Genomic DNA, 21562 nt, shown 5'->3' with positions numbered 1-21562 from the left:
AACTGATTCTTAGTCATTCTGTAAGGCAGCTGAAGTGTTCTTCCAGGAAAGGCAAGTTTCTCGACTGTGAGCACTGCTCAATTGTCAGGTTACAGATGGACTTTACTCTTCCAGGATTTCCTGCCCAGTTCTCTTACATGAGTAGACAAAATAACTTCACTAAGCTTGTGTTTATGTAGTAGAGATACTTTCAGTTTACTGAGTACTTATTCACAGTTGTTAAGTGAGCTAGTATGTGAAAACACTCAACAGCTGGATTTGTCAACAGTCTATCATACTGAAGATCCTATCCCATGGGTAAATGCTGTCAGTATATCGATTTCATTGTATCTACTTTCATTATCTGGAATAATTTTCAAACCTTGAAGTGTATACCTTCAGTCTCCCAACATCTGAACTGACTCAGAGGCATAAACTCCAAAACTCTATAACGGAAGTGGTGGGTTACATATGTATTATAGAACTTCAGATACTTCAACAGGCACTGAGGTAACAAAAGCGATGGGATAACAATATGCACATATGCACGTGGTACGAGTATCATGTACACAAGGTATAAAAGGAAATTTCAGTGGTGGAGCTGTAATTTGTACTCAGGCAATTCATCTGTGTTACAGAACAAACTTATACATACACTTTAAAAGTTGTTCACCAAAACGTACAGTCCCTACCAAACAAACTTAATGAAATAAATGTGCTTCTTAGCAATGAGTGGAAGGAGGTATCAGTTTTATGTTTTTGTGAGCACTGGCTAGAGAAGGACCATTTACAGTATTCAAACATAACCGGTTGCACTCTGGCAAATTACTTTTGCAGATCAGTATCAAAGCTTGGAGGAAGCTGCATTTTTGTAAAAGAAAACATAGACTATAAGATAATAGACTGTGTAAATCACTTAGGAAGTGAAAAACACTTTGAAGCCTCAGCTATTGAAATAATATCAGGAAAAGCCATAATAATGTGTGTTTACAGATCACCCAAACAGCAATGTAAATATTTTCTTTAAAAAACTTGACCTTGCACTTGGGAAACTTAAAAATACTTGCAAAACTATAGTTCTATGTGGCGATTTTAATATTGACCTCTTAACACGCAGCTCCCAAAGAGAAAAATTCCTTAATATTATTCAAGACTATAACTATTCAAGACTATAACCTGTGCACTAAAATAAACTCCCTTACACACATAACAAAAACTAGTGCTACACTTATTAATCAGATCTTTGTAAACACTGACGTGCACACCTCAGAAAACTTTAATACCGGCTACAGTTACCACAATGCACAGCCACTTGCCGTATGTGGAAGTATTGATTTGTCTAGGAATGGAAGTGTTATCTACAAGAGAAAATTCAGCATACAAAATATTGAGTACTTCAAATATATGCTAAGTACCCACTTGTGGAATAAAATCTACAACAGTTACAACACAAAAATGTAGACTTACACGGCAGAAAATATCATGTCCATTATAATTATCCGGGCTGTTATGCCATGGTCGGATGACGAATTCTGTGTCGATTCCCAACGTTTCATCTCCGACTGCGGGAGACATCTTCAACGGGGTCCGTAGCTCGATGGAAGGTCCAACACACCCACTGGCTCGCTACTGATGGCCGCTAAATTCCGTGTCCGCGTGCTCCCGCACCGCGGCGTGACGTCACGTGTTTTGAAAATGTCAGTGCAATTGGCCGCTGTCCGTCACCATCGATCGCAGTTGCCATCACCCAGTAGTGGACGGGTGGTACACATCTACTTTAACACTGGCATCCATATACCGTTTAATTTCCCTCCCTCCTCCTTTCGGCTGAAATTATTTGCGTGTTTAGCGATTTCGATTGCCTCCCTGTAGAGCCTTTCGTAATATCCGCTTGTGGCCGCTAGTACCTGCATCTCCTCGAAACGAATATTGTGGTTCCCTGGCTGGAAATCATGCTCCGCAACAGCTGATCGTTCCATTTCTCCTCTTCTACAATTTCCCTTGTGCTCTTCTAAACGTTTAGAAACAGTTCTTTTGGTGGTACCCACATAAACATCACCACAGCAGGATGGGATCCTATACACTCCAGCTTTTTCCAATCGTTTGCGAGCGTCCTTGGCAGGCTTAAGGTATTCCTGTATCTTCCTGGTGGGCTTGTAAATTACGGTAATATTCCGCTTCATCAAGATCCTCCCTATTCTTTCCGTTACATTTTTAACAAACGGCAGGAAAACCTTAGATTTTGCACTAGCCTGTACGTCAGTATGATTTCTGCGTGGCTGCCTCAACGCACGTTTTACTTCGGCGGACGAATATCCGTTCTTCATTAGTGCATTGTGGAGATGTTCCATCTCAGCGTCGAGCAACTCAAGTTCACAAATATTTCTAGCTCTGTCCGCTAACGTCTTGATAACACCCCGCTTCTGATGTGGGTGGTGGTTCGAATCCCGGTGCAAATAACGGTCCGTGTGCATGGGTTTGTGGTATACTGAGTGGCCCAAACTACCATTTTCATTTCTAAAATTAAGCACATGGAGGAAATTTAATTTGCCGTCTACCTCCTCCTCCATTGTAAACTGAATTCTTGAGTTTATACTATTCAGATGTTCGTGGAACCGGCTTAGTTCCTCCCTACTGTGTCTCCACAGCACAAACGTGTCATCCACGTATCTGAACCATACATTTGGTTTTTTGCTCGCAGTACCTAAGGCCTGTTCTTCGAATTTCTCAATAAAGAAGTTTGCAATTACGGGACTTAGGGCACTTCCCATAGCCACGCCATCCGTTTGCTCATAAAACTGTTCATTCCACTTGAAGTATGTGGTCGTCAAACAACACTTAAACAGTTCTGAAATGTCGGCAGGAAAAATTCGATCCAGCTGTTCCAATACATCATTATGTGGAACCATGGTAAACAGCGATACCACATCGAAGCTGACCAATATGTCCTCCGGCTGGACCACTATGCCATTCAATCTGCTGATGAAATGTGTCGAATTCTTTATATAAGAGTCCGAACGGCCCACATGTTGTTTTAACAGCGTTGTCAAAAACTTGGCTAACGAGTAGGTGGGCGAACGAATGGCACTTAGTATCGGTCTTAACGGCACATTTTCATTATGAATTTTGGGCAATCCATAAAGCCTCGGAGGTAGCGCAACCGAATTGCAGAGACCTTTCTGTACACTCTCTTCAATGGAGGACTTTTTTATTAACCGCGACACAGTTCTCAGAACGTTGTTATTGGGGTCCTTATTCAGCTTCCTATATGCTTGCGGATCCAGTACATCAGTAATTTTACTCAGATAGTCGGCACATCCATAAACTCCTGAATGACGACGATAGTATTTTGGTTCTCCCAGCTGACAAATGGTTCAAATGGCTCTGAGCACTATGAGACTCAACTTCTCAGGTCATTAGTCCCCTAGAACTTAGAACTAGTTAAACCTAACTAACCTAAGGACATCACACACATCCAAGCCCGAGGCAGGATTCGAACTTGCAACCGTAGCGGTCTCGCAGTTCCAGACTGCAGCGCCTAGAACCGCACGGCCACTGCTGCCGGCTCCCAGCTGACAAAGGAAGCACAACGGTGGACTATATTATAAAAGTATCAGCTGAATAGATACTCGCACCACTGCTAGATAGATGCAATTCTTCACTATGAAGTGGTATTTTCCCATAACAGCTAAAAACTGCAAAAGTTGTACCCCTTTACAAAAAGGGCGATCGGCAGCAGATGGTCAACTATAGGCCTGTGTCACTCCTCTCAGGTTTTTCAAAAAATCATTGAAAAACTAGTTCTGCCACAATTAACTGATTTTTTTAACAAAAAAAATGATCTCAGGATGTCAGCATTGCTTCAGTCCTCAGTGCAGTACTGAAACAGCCACTTTTTGCCTCATAAATCGTATTTTAAATTCAGTGTATCATCACAAATTGTTTCGGGGATTTTCCTGGATTTAACAAAAGCATTTGATTTAACAGACCATGAAATTCTCCTAAGAAAGTTAGTGTGGTATGGTGTAAGAGGCCTGCCACACGAGTGGCTGAAATCCTACCTAGAAAATTGCTCTCAGACAACAGAGGTAAAACACATGGGAAAAAATGAACTCCAAGTTTATCAATCAAAACCTTATACATTAACCCATGGTGTACCACAAGGCTCAATTTTAGGTTCCTTTCTCTTCTTAATTTTCATAAACGACTTCCCCCTACACGTTCAACACTCCGAACCAGTGCTATTTGCAGATGACACAAGCATACTAATTGAAGGTGAAAACGAAATGGCTCTAAGTTTAAATGCTAAAGTCACAAATGAAAATGTCACAGAGTGGTTTATGAGGAATAAATTAGTGATAAACCCTCAAAAAACAGTCGTCTTACACTTCCATACACAACAAAATAAAAACCCATTAAAATCAAACATGTCCATGGGAAACCAAAGAATCAACACTGTCACTGAAACAAAATTTCTTGGCATCTACTTACAAGAGAATCTTAAATGGAATTCCCACAACACATCATTAAATTCTAAACTATCGAGAATGACTTATGCGATGAGGATTATATGGAACAACATAAGTCCTGAAACAGTTAGAGCAGTGTATTACGCTTGCATACACTCCCTATTGCGATATGGCATCATATTATGGGGAAATTCTCCTCATAGCATAACAACATTCCGAAAACAAAAAAAGATTGTGAGGATAATGAAAAATGCTAAGAGCCGAAAATCATTCAAACCATTCTTTAAAGAACTGGGGGATTCTACCCCTACCATGTACCTATATACTAGAAGTTGTCATGTACCTTAAAAAAATGCTAAAAATGGAAAGTATTTATTCAAAATAAATCTGTACATGAAAACCATACAAGGGCAAACAATGACATACACAGACATATTGTTATACCACACTGTGCAAGAAAGGTGTATATCACTCAGGTTCACATTTGTTTATTAAACTGCCAAGTAACTTAAAGGCCATAAACAAAATCCATAGCTTTAAAAAATCTGTAACTTCATATTCTTGAAAAACTGTTTTTTCTCAGTAACACAGTATTTTGAAAAGTAAGTTAATTTCGGTTGTAACAATATAAAAATGTAATGTAACAATATAGCAATATAACAATGTAACAATTTATAAATGTAGTGTATACAATCAATGTAACAGTATATTAATATAATGTCATTTTGTCCAACATCTAAGGTATGGTATATGTACCTCAAAGGTTCTGGACGTAAATAAATAAATAAATAAATGTGAAAGGTTTCTGATGTGATTAAGGTTGCACAACAGGAATTAACCGATTCTGAATTCAGAATGGTAGTTAGAGGTACATAAATGGGTCATTCCAGTTTGGAAATCATTAGGGAATTCAGTATTTCACAATACACAGTATGAATAGCGTGCCAAGAATAGCAAATGTCAGGATTACCTCTCATCACAGACAAGGCAGTGGTTAGTGGCCTTCATTTAATGATGGAGAGCAGTGGCATTTATGTAGAGTTGCCGCTATTAACAGACAAGGAACACTGCTTGAAATAGCTGCACAAATCAATGTGGGATGTGTAACAGGTGTTTCCATTAGGACAGTGTGGCAAAATTTGGCATTAATGGGTTATGGCAGCAGACATCTAGGCAAGTGCCTCTGCTAACAGCATGAAACAATCCCCCAAGATACACCAGTAGCCCAGAAGTAAATGTAAAGAGCATAAAATTATCAGGAACAAATGCCAACTGAAAGTGCAAGAAATTGCCGAAGATGTAGGAATGTCATGCGAATGGGTGTATCACACTTTAACAGTGGAATCGGAAATGAGGAAATTGTCTGCTAGGCAGGTTCCACGAGTCTTTAATGGAAATGTCTGATGAATGTTTGACCTCTTTCAGAGCAACCAACAGGAATTTTGTGCCAAGTTTGTTATCACGGATGAAAATTGGGTACATTACTACAACCCAGAGACAAAACAACAGTCAAAGCACTGGAAACATAATGATTCACAACTACTGAAGAAATCAAATGCAATTCAGTCAACAGGAAAGTCATGGCATTAGCTTTTTGAGACGCAGAAAGAATTCTGCTGATAGATTACCTTTACTGTGGACATATAATCACAGGATAATACCATGCTAACTTCCTGGTCCAATTATAGCTAAAAATATGTGAATACAGGTCATGCTTGGTTAGAATGAAAGTCTTCATCACGACAGTGTGTACTCATTCACACCAATGTTGTTGCCATTAAAAAATCATATGAACTAAGATATGAATTATTGCCTTATTTGGCTCCATCAGGATTCCATCTCTTCCTTAAGCTCAATATTTTCCATGGTGGACAGAGACTGTCTACATACAATGAACTGACAGCCAAAGTTGTTGGTTTTTTGCAGGCATAAGGGATCTAATTTTTGTGATGAGATCAAGACTGTGCAGTCCTAAAGCACTAATCATGCATCGATCAGCACAGTACCAAAAACAGTATCGAAAAGGTACTGTCTCATATGCCAATAGAAAGAGCAGGCAGTGCCACACCTCCAGAAACTCAAGAGTTTGTCTCCTCCTGTCAATGCTGATTTAACCAGTGACACATGGTTGGTCAGCCCTGTTTGGTTACAGACTTCAAGAACATCAGTACTGAGTATTGGAAAGACAATACTTTACCTGCATTCTGTGAGTAGTAATAGATTGTCAGTTTACTTGCACATAGGAGGCACAACAATTTAAGTAATAGTTCTCTTTTTTGTAGAAATAAAGTGTTATATTAACCTTCTAGTGTTTTCTAGATGATTTTGGATTCCTGTCACCTACCTCTGCTGTACTCTGCCCTGTCACACAGTGGAACTAATATGACTCCCTTTTCATTGAGAAGCACATTACAACTAATTGTTCTTTCTTTTGCCTGGCTTCTACTTATAATTTTTTGTGGTGCTCCTCTCTTTAAAATGCCATCTAGTCCAGCAGCTCATTACTGAACAAGCCACTGCTGCATCAGCTCCACTACTACAGACAGCCACCACATCTACAACACCACCTCCATGCATTCCACCATTCCTACCTTTTGTTGCAAAACAACAGAAATGGAATGAGTACTATGCTCAATTCATTGCTCATTGCACCAAACATCAGATGTGAGGTACTGTCAAACTTCATTACTTCTTGTCAATGGCCGGCACAGGAGTTTACCACCTCACCCAGAAGTCATTACCAACTAGTATGCTGGAGTTGCTAGATTTTGAAGATCGTTTCCTCCCTCACTAAGTATTATGAGAATCAGGTACAGGTTGTTGCAGTTAATTACGAGTTCTTTTTCTTGAGGAAAAAGCCAGAATGGTCATATTGTCAGCGGATCACTGAATCTCAGGGTTTGACACAACAGTGTCCTTTTCATTGTAGCTGTGGACAGTACTATAGTAACGCAATGATCTGTGATGCAATTACACACAATGTGCCGGACAAAAGGTTTCATTAACAAATTCTCAAACATTTTGTCCTAAATTGAAACAAATTATTGAACATCAGAACTCATAATATGCCATGCAAAACTTAGAGGTAGCTCGAATTTGCAGTGTAATGCAAATTGTCAAACAGTTATGGCCTTGCAACTGAACACCACACACAAATAGGCTACAGTGCTGTGGCCAGAGTAAAAGAAATTTGCAGTGTAATGCAAATTGTCAAACAGTTATGGCCTTGCAACTGAACACCACACACAAATAGGCTACCTTGATGTGGCCAGAGTAAAGGAGTGTCAGCATGTGTGTCTGCTGTGAAATCATGACCCCGACGACTTCCACACATAAAAGACAACATTACCCTTCATCGAATATGACTTGCTTTGCTTGTGGAAAGCCAGGTCATATACAGTCTGTGTGCTTGCAACAGAAAAAGGATTCCACCCACATCCACTCTTGTAAGCTCATTCAATGAATGGAGATTTTTCTGAACCAGCTACCGATACTGGTAACAATCAAACTCAGGATAGTCCTTCACCCTTCTGGAGTGCTGTACAGTGACAGTCAAATAAACTGTCTGTAAACTTTGTCGGGCAACTTCAGTTAGACACTGGCACTTCTGTTACATTGCTTAATCGAGCCATCTAATGAACAGTTGGGCCCACAATAGTTGACAAAATATTGCTTGCAACTTACTGTGTATAATCGTTTCACACCAGAACAGTGACATTTACAATTCCGCGTTAGCAAGTCTGTGAAGATATTATTGGGTGAGATTTATTTGATCTGTTTAGTCCTTGTATTCAGGGCATTGTACTTTCTGTTTCTGCTTTCAACACAAAAGACAGTATTACTCAATTGATAGAGGAGCTTCCTGATTTATATTCTGAAGGATGTGGCAGAGCAAATAATTTTGTGGTGCACATTGCAAATGAAGGACAATGTGCAACCCAAGTGTTCTTGGTGCATCCCATCCATTAGGCACTCAGAGACAATGTTCCAAGTGAACTTAAAGAATGGCAAGACAATGGTGTTATTGCTCCTATCCAGGCCAGTCAATATGCTTTTCCCTTAGCAATCTTACCAAAGCCTTCTGGAAGACTTCATCTTTGTGTTGACTTTAAATCCACGGTGGATCCACAATCAATAATTGATACTTATCTGTTGCCTCACCCTGAGGAATTGATGCACAGGTTTTGTGCCAGACACTATTTTTCAAAAACTGACATACACACAATGTGTATTTGCAAATTAGTTGTGGATCTCAGAAAGTTCTTGTAATCAACACACATTTAGGGTTATTCAAATTTTTGTGCTTACCCTTTGGCAGCACTTCCATGCTTGGCATATTTCAATGCTACTTGGAATAGCTTACTGCAAAAGTTCAGTAGTGTTCAAATTATGTGGAATGTTCACTGGAGGAGCATATCAGTAACCTTCATACACTTTTTCAAGTACTTTCAGCTGCACATTTAAAGTGTCGCCAGGACAACTGTGCCTTTTTTCAGACTGAAATTCAGTACTTAGGCCATGTTCTTAATAGCCAAGAAGTTCATTCCCTTCAGTCAAATTTTTGGACATCCAGGACCTCTCTGCCCAATAGAACATGACAGAATTGCTGTGAGTTCGTGGGAAGTTGACATATTGACAGGTTTTGGCTCCACTGCATCATTTGTGCTAGAAGAATGTGCTTTTGTTTGACCTAAGAGTGTCAGGATACATACCAGAAACTTAAAATTGCCCTGTTGAGTGACAGGTGCCTTGTTCAGTTTGATCCCAATTAGACTGTGGTTTCGGAAGTGGGAGCTGTGCTCTCATACAGATTTTGTTCACAGGACAGGCCGGTTACTTTTGCTTTCAAGTTATTGACCAAGACTAAATGTAACTATTCCAAAATCAAGAAGGAACCGCTCACTATTATCTAAAGCATGATAAAGTTTCACCATTATCTGTTTAATGTGAAGTATTGCCTTGTGATGGATCATAAGGCACTTCAGACTTTGTTTCATCTGTACCACCATGCGCTGCTTAGAAGCTGCTTTCTTGTTGTCACAGTATCAGTGTGAAATACTGTATCAGCCCACATCAAAAAAGCATACAAATGCTGATGCTCTTTCTATGTTGGTTCTTAATCTGAATTTGATGGACAGGGTACTGAACTGTTAAACTTTTGCATTGAACTATAAGAAAATTGCACAGGCCACAGAAGAAGATGCTGACTTGGACTACATCTCTACAGCTTGGCCTTGTTCAGTGAAAAACATTCATAATTCTTTTGTGTGCCAATATTTTGCTCATAGGCATAGCCTCTCCATCCAGTACAGTGTGATTTTATTGCAACACGACTCTGGATAATTGTGTGTGTTTAATCCTAAAGCATTGGAAAAAGATTTGTTGTGATTGCTTCACCAAGGACATTGGGGAATTGTATGCACATTGGCACTGTACTTGACCAGTCATGGATACCCACACTGAGCAGATGATGTCACAGTGTAGCACTTAAGCTGAGACTCTATTGGTTCCACCGCAAATGTTTTTAGCTCAGCCAAAGTCTCAATCGCCATAGTAATGAGAGCATACTGATTTTGCTGGTACCTTTCGGAACACTCATTGGCTTATTGTTCAAAAATGACCAAATGTGTGTTAATTCCTAAGGGACCAAGCTGCTGAGGTCATCTGTCCCTAGACTTATACTCTATTTAAGCTAACTTATGCTAAGAAGAACACACAAGTCCATGCCCAACGGTGAACTTGAACTTCAGCGGGAGGTGCTGCGAAATCTGTGACATGGCGCCTGCCTCAAACGGCACAGCCACTCCATGTTGCAGCTTATTGTTATGGACTATTTTAGCAAATATCCATTTGCACTGCCCATGAACTCGACTACATTGCTTAGTATCATCCAGCCTTTGTCATATATTTTTTGCTTGGAAGGTTTGCCTGAAGTGTTGGTTACAGACTATGGGCCACAGTTTACAGCTCAGGACTTCGAGCAGTTTTTGTGGCCTATGGTATCATTGCTATTACCTGTGCTCTGTTTCATCCTCAGTTGATTGGAGAAGCTGAGCAATTTGTGCATATGTTCAAGTAAATCTCAACCCTCCCCCCCCCCCCCTGGTCCATCACTGGAGGGGCTTCTACAGTGCCAGTGCCACCACACACTGCTCCAGTTGGTGCGCTCACTGTAGTGCATGGCACCTCCCATGCTCCACAAATATTGCTTTGTGCCTAATGCTTCCACTCTTTTCAGAGTTTTTGATTGCCTAGAAGAGGGGAACAATTCCACTGTAGTGCGTGGCACTTCCCATGCTCCATGAATATCGCTTTGTTCCTGATGCTTCCACTCTTTTCAGAGTTTTTGATTGCACCGGGTGATAGAAGAGGGGAACAATTCTTTGAAATTTGTGTGCTTGCATATGTTTAACTTGAGGTCCTGCTGGGTTGCTGTGCCAACATCAGAACAAGATTTGTGCTTGTCACTTATGAGATTCTGCCACAGATTTTCTGTCCCCAGATTCACATCCTATCAGAATCCTGTGGCTGGTATGGATGCCCCTGGGTGCCTCTTCAGCACTGCCTGCAAAACCGATGGAGCAGGATCCCATTGTCCTCAGCAATGCATCAGCTGACCTTCTAAGCACTCATCCCGGTGTTCACCACAGACTCAACACTGTCGTCATTACTGCTGTCTCCATTTTTTATCATAGCAGCTCAGGAAGAGAATGGGCACCTTTCCGGGGTTTTCCAACTCACATTCCCTCAGAGTGCTGGAAAAATGTTGGGGATGAGACCAGGGACTTAGTGTTGGTCCCAATTGTGGCTCCCCATGTCATACAGCTTCCTGCCTCTCCCCCATCACCTGTTGCTGTAAGATCGCTCCCTACATGACAATGGTGCAGCATTTTGTGGGGAGGAAAGTGCAGTCCTAAAGCATTGTCTGAACACTGAACAGAGCAGTACCATGAAATGGTATCAAGAAGGCAGTGACCCACATGTCAATAGAAAGAGTGGGCAATGTCACACCTTCAGGCAGACAGGATTCGGCACCCCCCTGTCAACACGAATTTAACTTACAGCCCATAACTGGTCAGCTCAGTGTGATTCAGACTGGTTCAAATGGCTCTGAGCACTATGGCACTTAACTTCTGAGGTCATCAGTCCTCTAGAACCTAGAACTACTTAAACCTAACTAACCTAAGGACATCACACACATCCGTGCCCGAGGCAGGATTCGAACCTGCGACCGTAGCAGTTGCGCGGTTCCAGACTGTAGCGCCTAGAATCCCTCGGCCACCCGGCTGGCCAGTGTGACTGCAGACTTTGAAAGCATCGGTACTGAAGGAAGATTATACTTGGCCTGTGTTCTGTGAGTAGTAATAGATTGTCAACGTACTTGCATAATATGAGGCTCTACAAGTTAAATTATGGTTCTCTTCCTTGTAGAAAAGAAGTGTTACAGTAATCTTCAAGTGTTTTGTAAAGATGATTTTGCACTTCTGCCACCAACCATCACAACTTCTCTCCTTCTTTGTCTGTGTTGGTGCTGACACCCACAGTAGCTGACACAAGTAAGGCATTGGAACATCACTGGGGCAAATGTTTTAATATACAGAAGACAAAAATGAAACATAAAAAAGTTTCTCTGACGTGAGTCATTTATTTCTATTCCACTCAATGAACTTTTCAAACAAACTCCACATTAATGGCTTCCCACTGCAGGTCACAGAAAGTTAAGAGTGTTACTTGCTGACAACAGCAAATTAATAATTGCAAAAAGGACACCAGGAATGTTAGGAGTAAAAGCTAACAAGGCACTTATATCAGTCCCAGATGGTTACTCTTAATATAAAAGAGACTAATATCAAGAACTTCTATATAAGTAAAATAACTAATACAATAAGCCTTAAAGTACAACATGAGATCATAGAGTTTGTAGCTAGCACAAAATTTTTAGGTATGTATGTTGATCAGCAATTAAAATGTGATGAACATTTGTCATTTTCGTACAAATGTGGGTTCCAGTTTCTATGTATATATGCTTTTGTGTTTTGTATGTGCTCTTCTTGCAATTAAAAAAAAATTCATTTGAATATCATTGCAAAGATTAAAATTCACCCCCCCCCCCCCAAAAAAAAAAAGAAAGAAGACAGTTATGTGAGTAGATATCATGTGACTTGAATTGACTTGACATGCAATGATGTGCCAGGCAGTGTCATTACACCTTGACTTGATGGTGCCATGACGTCACAGTGCCATGACGTCCAGGGTGAAATGGCCTTAAATAAATAAAATGTAACCAATGATGCAAGTTGTGATTTGTGAGTGCAAGCACTGTATAAATTTTGCTTAAATGTGGGGAAATAGTTCCTGAGTGTAATGTGGCATGTGTTAAACTATAACTTAGTTATTCAGGAAACCAATAACATTCTAATATCTTGGAAGAGTAGTATGAGTTCAGCTGATATTTTCTTGCCAGTTGTTGGTTAGTTTATGACAGCAGACAGCATTTTCGTCATTGTTATTTCTTTTATAAATGTGTTTGTGGCCTCTGATTTGTCCCTTCATAAAATCTGTTTTTGGCTACAACATTTGAATTTAGTCTTACTTGTATTTAACTCATAATCTACGCTATAACATTGATACCCACCCTTATTATTTCAACTGACACCATTCTGAAAGCTGTGAAACTATACAAAATTTGTTGCATCCTTTGTGAATGGTCGCTCATGGTACTATTACAGAAGGCCACAAGTTGTGGCGTGATGTTAGCTACATGTGTGGTCCCGGCTTTAATAATAGTGTATTATTTTTAATCTTCGATGCCGACTTGTTACACTGAGTTCAAAAAAATACTCAGGGAGGTACCGGAACGCCATTCCTACTACTACTTGTACCTGTGGGGTAAAGTGCAGACAATTTACATGTAAAAGATGACGTTATTACAACGTAAAGAGAGAAAAAAACGAACGCAACGTGGTGGATTAGAGCGAAAATTTGATTTTGGCACACCTGTGTCGAGTTTGCCTGGAGGCTTCATCGGGTGAGCCACTGTAGTAAAATGCGGGTGGTTGTGGAACAGGTACTTCTTGAGAGAGTGGCACAGGACGAATAGCTGAAGGGGTGTTGGGACAAATGGACGGATACTTTTTTCCGGATACGCGCTTAGTTGGAGGAATCATTTTAAAATTGCAGTTTGTAGAATGATTGGTCGCCTCTCTCCATTTCACGGGAACAGCTAAAGGCATGCTTGGTCTTTTTACATGAAGCCAGTCCCACAAATCTGTAGAACACGTATTACAACAAACGAATAGCAACCACTTCTCGTCCATATCTCCCACTTCACAACAAATGATATTTGCAAATAACATACTCGTGGCCTGATCAAAAAATGAGGAAAAAAAATTTTCGTTAAAATTTTTTTTCTCTCGATATATTAAAATGTTTTTATCGAGGATGAAAATAAATAACATCTTCGAGATCAACATAGTCTAACTGATCAAAAAGTAGGGAAAAAACATTTTCGAAAATGTTGTCCCCCTAAACTCAATAAGTACCGTTTTCCCAGGTGAAGTTTTTAATACGAACTAAAGCATGACTTTCAGTGTGGTTAATTAGTTTCAAGAAAAAGCACCTAACGGTGGTAAAAAAAATCCTCTTTTATGTTTTCAATGTACAACTATACTTTTTCCCTCTTAGCAATAATTTAGAAACCCGCTAATATACCACATAAAAGTAATGTTAATTTAGGAAGATTTTTTTCCGTCTAAAGAATATCCCAAGTCCAGCAAATTTAATCGAAAAACTACTAAACTGGCAACATTGACGAAAGTGTAGATTTATTTTTGTTGACGTTATAGTGCTAGCAATAAGATCAGCGATATATCTAACTGCCAAAAAGTGGACGTTTATTAACGAAGCAGACAATTGCCGTTGTCATGAACGCTTATTTTGCTCACATGGGCGTATCCGGCGATAACATGTTACTTCGAAACATGAACCAACCCTCAAAAGCTTATGTCATAATCGTTATCAGCTCCCTCAAATTAATAATAAATAGATATTTTTGTATCCGAAGCATTTTTACTGTTAACCCGCGTAATTTACGTTCGGCAGCCGAACTCGCATCTTGCAGTGCCACATAGACAGAGGTGTTGTTTGAAGATAGCTTGTAGTAGATAACCTATTTACTGCAATAGTAAATGTACCTCATAGTCTTTTGTCGCGAAAATATTATTCCGCCGCTATTTTCCTCGCAAGTGAAAATGCTACATGATTCTGAGTTCCACACTACCAAATTAGTACCATCAATTTCTGTCATTCGCGAATATCTGAAACTACTGCAGATGTGAATAGTCCCTATCGCATCTGAAAATCATTTACATGAGAGCAAAATAACATGTACAAATTTCATGAATATTACTTAGGAACATCGTGGATTGCAAATAGTCCCACCAATCTCAAAGTGGATGCGGTACTAGAGCTATGTTGGTCTTGAGCATTTCTTTTGCGAGATTTTACGCTTCCTCCATCGCTACCTTTCCAACAAGCTAATATGACTCGAATCCTCCTATTCCTTAACCATCCTACATATATCCAGGATACGCATTGATAGCAAACCAAATACCGAAATACTTTTACACCGTATTTTCAAAAATGCTCGACTTTTTCTTTTCCAAGGGTCTTCGCAAAACAATTTCTCATCTCTTCTTAATATTTAAACAAAAAGTTCATAAATGTAAGAATTTTTAACTGTATTGAATGAAATATTGTAACCTAATACAGCAGTAGTAAGTGGTAGAGCTGACAAGCAATACTCAAAGGGGATCAACGAAATCCACTTTATTGCATGCATTAGACGTCTGGATGCAAGTGTTCGTCAAAGACCAGTACATTACCAAAGGAAAGAACCTACAGATTAACGTAATAGGAGGATCCTTCAATAGTCACAAAATGTCGTACAAAATTCATTATATCGAAACACTGTTGAAAAGAGGCTTTCATTATGGATACTTCCATTATTTAAAAATGGTTCAAATGGCTCTGAGCACTATGAGACATTACTTCTGAGGTCATCAGTCGCCTAGAACTTAGAAATAATTAAACCTAACTAACCTAAGGACATCACACACATCCATGCCCGAGGCAGGATTCGAACCTGCGACCGTAGCGGTCGCCCGGTTCCAGACTGTAGCGCCTAGAACCGCACGGCCACTCCGGCCGGCCATTATTTAAATTCGGGAAGTATTTATCAATAAATCTGTCACAGTCGCAGTGCACATGTCTGGCGACTAGTTTCGAACGAACTGGTTCAATCTCAAGCATGGCTTGCTGAGGCAGCACTCAAAGTGCCTGATCTTAATAACGAATATCAAAATGGCTATACAAGCTCTAAAAAGTAATCGTACTTGACTCTCGGATTTAACACGTATCTAATTAGGAAGTCAGTATCAGACTGTTTCATTCTGACTTGCTAAATAGGCACGTGTTAATTCTGCAGTCGTCTACGATTACTTTGTAAATCATCTTTTGTCATTTTGATGTCCGTTATTAAGATCAGGCGCTTTCGTTGCATTCTCAGTAGGTCGTGCTTGAGATTGAACCAGTTGGTTCGAAACTAGTCGCCAAACATATGTACTGCATCTGCGACAGCTTTTTGATAAACATTTATGAAAATATACATATAAAAAAGACGTTGCTGATCCTGCAACAACTAAATGTAGAAAATATAAAAAATAAAATTAAATTAAACACTGTAAATGCTTGACACCATTAGTTGCATTTTGGGGCTACAGTAAGAGTCATAATCTTTTCCGCGCGTGTCTCATCAACCATGTTCACGGCTGACAACAAGATTGCCGACAATACGGCCACTGCCCGGCAGCAGCCTCAGTCTCTGCAGCCCTGCAGGGCCCAGGACACGGCAACCTGCCACACGGCTGAGATTTACGGGAGCTCCCAAGAGCTATAGCAGTTATTTAACCCTCTCCTATTAATATCAAGCATCTACCGTGAACGATGACGGGGTCATATTAAACTGCGCTTCGCTGCAGTCCCGTTTGCAACCATTGATCACTCCTCATGTTTCTTGCGTCTTTGAACATACAGAGCACCGTACTTTCCAACGACGCGAAAAGTACCTACCTCTTGTCCATTCACCTGCAACTGACGAAAGTTACAGCGTAAACCTGTCCAAGTCAGAACTGATGTCAGCTTAAAGATATTAAGTACGAAAGCTTTTGAATGGTTGCCTCGAGCCAGTGATTACCGAAACGTTGGTCTCTCAGCCAAAACCACGCTGTAATGTGTCGACCTGCCACTGTGCGTCATTTTAAAGCGAAAGAAACTATTCATAATGAGATAAAGCTTCCAAGGTTTTCACTGGCCAGTTAAGTGGCTACAACAGTATGTTTGCTGAGAAAGGAAATTTCAACAGTACTCTTACACTCTGGTTTGGGGTGAGGAAAGGAAACTGTTTCTTACAAAATAAAACTCAGAACTACTGAAAAACTTTTTATTAATTAGTAAACAATCTAATGCGACCACTTTGTAATAAGTAGACCTACCTGCTACCTATAATGTACTGAGCTGAGAAAGTAAAAATGTGTGTAAGTTATCGATATATTAACGTTATTTTGCTCTTAGGTAGATGAAATTCAGATGCACACGGCTACTGTCTACGTTCACATTTTTAATAGCGTTGGGAAGTTTTTACATTGGCTGGTAAAATGAGGAAAAAATCGTGCAGCGCCACTTGAAGCTTGCAGTACCCAGAGATACGTGGTATTTCAACCTCAAAGAGAATAGCGGCGAATGAGCTTACGACGGATGCCTGTGACATACACTTTCTACAGGTAAATATAGATGACATGCGGCTTTCTTGAAACTAATACGAGTATTCTATGGATACTTCCAACACTCTGAGTTGCGAAAATAACTATTTTTCTTTTGCTACAACCACTTTCCTGTATCCCTCGCTGGGGCCACCAATTTAACGGATTTTGCAGTCGTGGGTAACAACGACACGAACAGCTCAGTAAATGACGATCCTCCAGAGAGAATTGTTCAAATGGTTCTCAGCACTATGGGACTAAACATCTGAGATCATCAGTCCCATAGACATAGAACTACTTAAACCTAACTAACCTAAGGGCAACACACACATACATGCCCGAGGTAGGATTCGAACCTGCGACCGTAGCAGCAGTGCTGTTCCGGACTGAAGCGCCTAGAACCGCTCGGCCACAGTGGCCAGCCGAAAGAAGTGTCTTATAGTCAGAGAACAATTAACCTTCGTTTTTCAGAACTCTGATCCTCGATTATTTCGGAAAATAGACCCAAGCATCCTCAGCTGAATTATTTGTATCTGCTCCACAGTGTTTGAGACAGCTAAAACAATAGTTGTCCCGCAATGTTACACTGTGATGTACAACTCGTCGTAGACTCCTTAACATTGGCATTCTATCTAATTGCCACGCTAACGTACCCATTTGTCTCGTTTGTAAATCGTTCAAAATATGCTGAATCACTCCATTTCTGTATTATTTCTGCATTTCGTTTTTTTCTGTAAAACTGGATTAACGGAGCATAGCAGTTCGCTACATTCCAATTACACTACAGTTCAGTCCTCTGAAACAGGCTGACAGTGTGTGCAAATCTTTATAAATGATCTTTTACTTATATTAATTTACTTTTACCGACATGAACCGATAGATCTACCAATGTTTTAAACAGACTGGCCGTGTATTCTGGGGCTGGAGATTATATTCTTCATCTCGCCATCCTGGTTTAGATTTTCTATGGTTTCCCTAAGTTAGGCTTCTTCAGGCAAATGCCAGGAGAGTTTCCACCATAAGACTACTTCATGTCCCACCACTGTCTGCCGATATACGATATGTAACTGTCTGTAGATATGAATTATGATGTCTTCGTTGTTCTGAAATTGTAGTAATGTGACAAATGCAATATACCTGTAAACCTTATCCACGGATGAGTGAACTACTACTGCTACTTGTAGCTATGGGATAAGAAACGATTTACATGCAAAAGTTTATATTGCTACAATATCAAAGGGGAGAAAACAAACTCAACATAGAGGAATAGAGCGAAGTTTTGTTCGTGGTATTCTGCAATAGATAATTTTCGATCGCATAGTTCAGGAGAAAATATTCTGGTTTGATAGAGCAATTGGTTTAGACACCTCTAACCAGCAGTAGATTTCTATGCTTTTAATCCCTTGTGCTAAACGAAACGCATACCAAGTCCCCACGTCACTGTGCTGGCCATGAGGAAACTGACATTCCCGCGCTGCGATGTGTTCGACAATGTAAACACGGTTAACTGTTATACTGAAACACATCTGCGGCGTAGGAACTAACTGCTCCTGCTTGTAACTGGTTGTTTAGGAAAGAAAAAAAAATAATGAAATTATGATAAAAAATATGTTTGGCAACTGAATTTGCATCTTCAAATGTCACAATGATGGACATATTATTTAAAGAAAGCAAGAAAATCTATAGATAACATGTTTATAGCAGTAGCAACTGTACCCCAAAGACTTTGTCCCGATATCTGAAAACTATTGTTTTCTTGTTCTCCTTACAACTGAAAATGCCACAAGATTCTTAGTTCCACAGGGCTAAATCAATACTGTACCTTCAATTCGTATTACCAGCCGATGTCAAAAACTACTTCAAATGTGAATAGGCTCTACAGAAAGTATTAGCATATTATCTGGTTGTAACTTGTCTGACAGCAAAATAATATACTCACATCTCAAATGAACCACTCTCTCCGTTACGAATGTTGAAGGTTACCAGCAGCCGTAACCATCACGAAGTGGTAGCATTAGCAGGCCTACGTTGATAATCAATAAACAGTCTTAAATTGACGCTGAGCTTTACTTGTAAGAAATTATGCCTCGTTTCCTCCATCCCTCCCTCTTCCAACAGACTAATATCGGCCGAGCATCTCTCTGCCATAACCATTTCGGATCCTGGATAAGCTCAAGAAGGCAAGCCACAAACTGAATTACATTTATATTGTACTTCCGTAAAATAGTAGAATTTTTCTTCTTGAAAAGTCTTCACATAACAACTCTCATCTCCTATCAAAACCTAAACAAAAAATTATTCGTGCAGGTACGTCATACTTTTTAACTGCACAAAAGGAAATATTGTAACCTTATACGATAGTAGTACGTTGTAGAGTTGAAAAGCAGCACTCAAATGGAACAAGGAAAGCCATTTTATTGCTTGAATTACACGTTCGGATGCAAGTGTTACTGTCAGTTCAGTATCAAAGGAAAAGAACCTGCAGGTTAAAAGTAACAGAAGAATTGATCCGTCAACGGGCTCAGAATGTCGTAGAAAATGCGTTGTAGCTAAACGTTTGCTGAAAAGAGAACTCCATGTAGGATGCGTCACTTATTTAACATCAGTCGTAAGTGCTTGACACCTATAGTGTTTTTCCCGTTAACCGCGTTCACGGCTGAGAACAAAAGACTGCCGACAATTAGGCCGTTGCCCGGCAGCAGCCTCCGCGAGACGCGACACAGACGTCGGAGGCCTCTGCAGATCTACAGCGCTCGCGCCGCGACAGCCAGCCGTACAGGTGAGGTTTATGGGAACTACAGCAGTTATATTGTCTTTCGCATTACTATCAAGTACGTAAAGAGAACGACGGCGGCTGAAATTTAATTGCGCGTCGCTGCAGTCCTGTCTGCAACCTTTTATCATTCCTCAGCCTTTCGCCAGTCCTTGGCCCCACATTCCACCGACACGGAATAGACGTAGCTCCTGTGCACTCACCTGGAACTGACGAAATTAGGTTACAACGTGAATCTGTCCAAGTCAGAACTGAAGTCATCTTAAAAATACTAAGTGCGAAATTATTTAATGGTTGCTCCGAGTCATTGATTAGCGAAATGTTGCCCCCTCGGCCAAAATCACGCTGGTGTATTGTGTAGGCCTGCTACTGCAGCTCATTTTAAAACGAATGAAACTATTCATGAGGAAATAATTTAATGCTTACTGTATTTTAACTGATCGTGTAAGTGCCTACAATAGTTATGTTAGCAGAGCTAGGAAATTTCAACAGCACACACACTGTCTAAGGCGGTGGGATGGAGGAAACCAAACAGTTTCTTACAAAATAAAATTCAAAATCATTGAAAAACTGTTTATTAATTAGCAAACATACGAATGCGGCCACTTTATAATAAGTAGATCCGCCCTTGCTACGTACTACGTACTAAAATTGAGAAGATACAGTTTGTATAAGTTACCAGTGTGTAAATATTAATGAATTTTGCTGTTAGGTACGTAGGTAAAATTCTGATACACACGATTGCTGGCTATATTCATCTTTTTAATACCGGAGGGTAGTTTTTACATTGGCTGGTAATATGAAGGAAAAAATTGCGAATTAAATGTCCAATGCTGCTTTTAGCTTGCAGAAACAATAGCCACCTCACATTTTTCTTGGAAGGAGAATAGCGGCGAATGGGTTTTCAGATTTCAAGACGAACGGATCTGAGATACACTTGCTATAAGTAAATATCAACCACACGCGGCTTTCTTCAAACTGATATTGTATAGACACATCTCTCACTCTCAGTTGCGAAAATAGCTATTTTTCTTTTCCTAGAGCTAAAGGCACCTCCCACATCCCGCGCAGGGACGCCCTTGTTTGTGGATGAAAGCAATTCAGCAAATTTTAGTCATTGGTAGCAACGACTCGAACAGCTCAGTAAATCAGAACACTTTTAAAATGATTCTTTTCTTGTAATCTGAGAATTAACCATCGGCTTTTGAACTCTGGTATTCGAATATTTACGGAAATAGACCAAATCATCGTCAGTAAAATGATTTGCATCTGCTCTGCAGTGCTTTGAGTCAGGCAAGAAAGAGAGTTGCAATGCGATGTATCACGGTGGTGTGCAGCTCTTCGTAGATTCCATAAAATTTCAGTGCTACGTACTTATTAGTTACTTTGTGAAGTGTCACAGCAATTTATTTATTTTTTGGTTAAGTATTTTTGTCACCGAACAGCCCACGCTAACAGCCCCATTTGCCTGATTTTTAAATCGTTCACAGTACGCTGAACCCTCTATTTCAGCATTACTTATG

Source organism: Schistocerca cancellata, chromosome 5 (assembly GCF_023864275.1).
Source record: "Schistocerca cancellata isolate TAMUIC-IGC-003103 chromosome 5, iqSchCanc2.1, whole genome shotgun sequence".
In the NCBI taxonomy this organism is placed as follows: domain Eukaryota; kingdom Metazoa; phylum Arthropoda; class Insecta; order Orthoptera; family Acrididae; genus Schistocerca; species Schistocerca cancellata.
Note: the sequence above shows the minus strand (reverse complement) of the source record.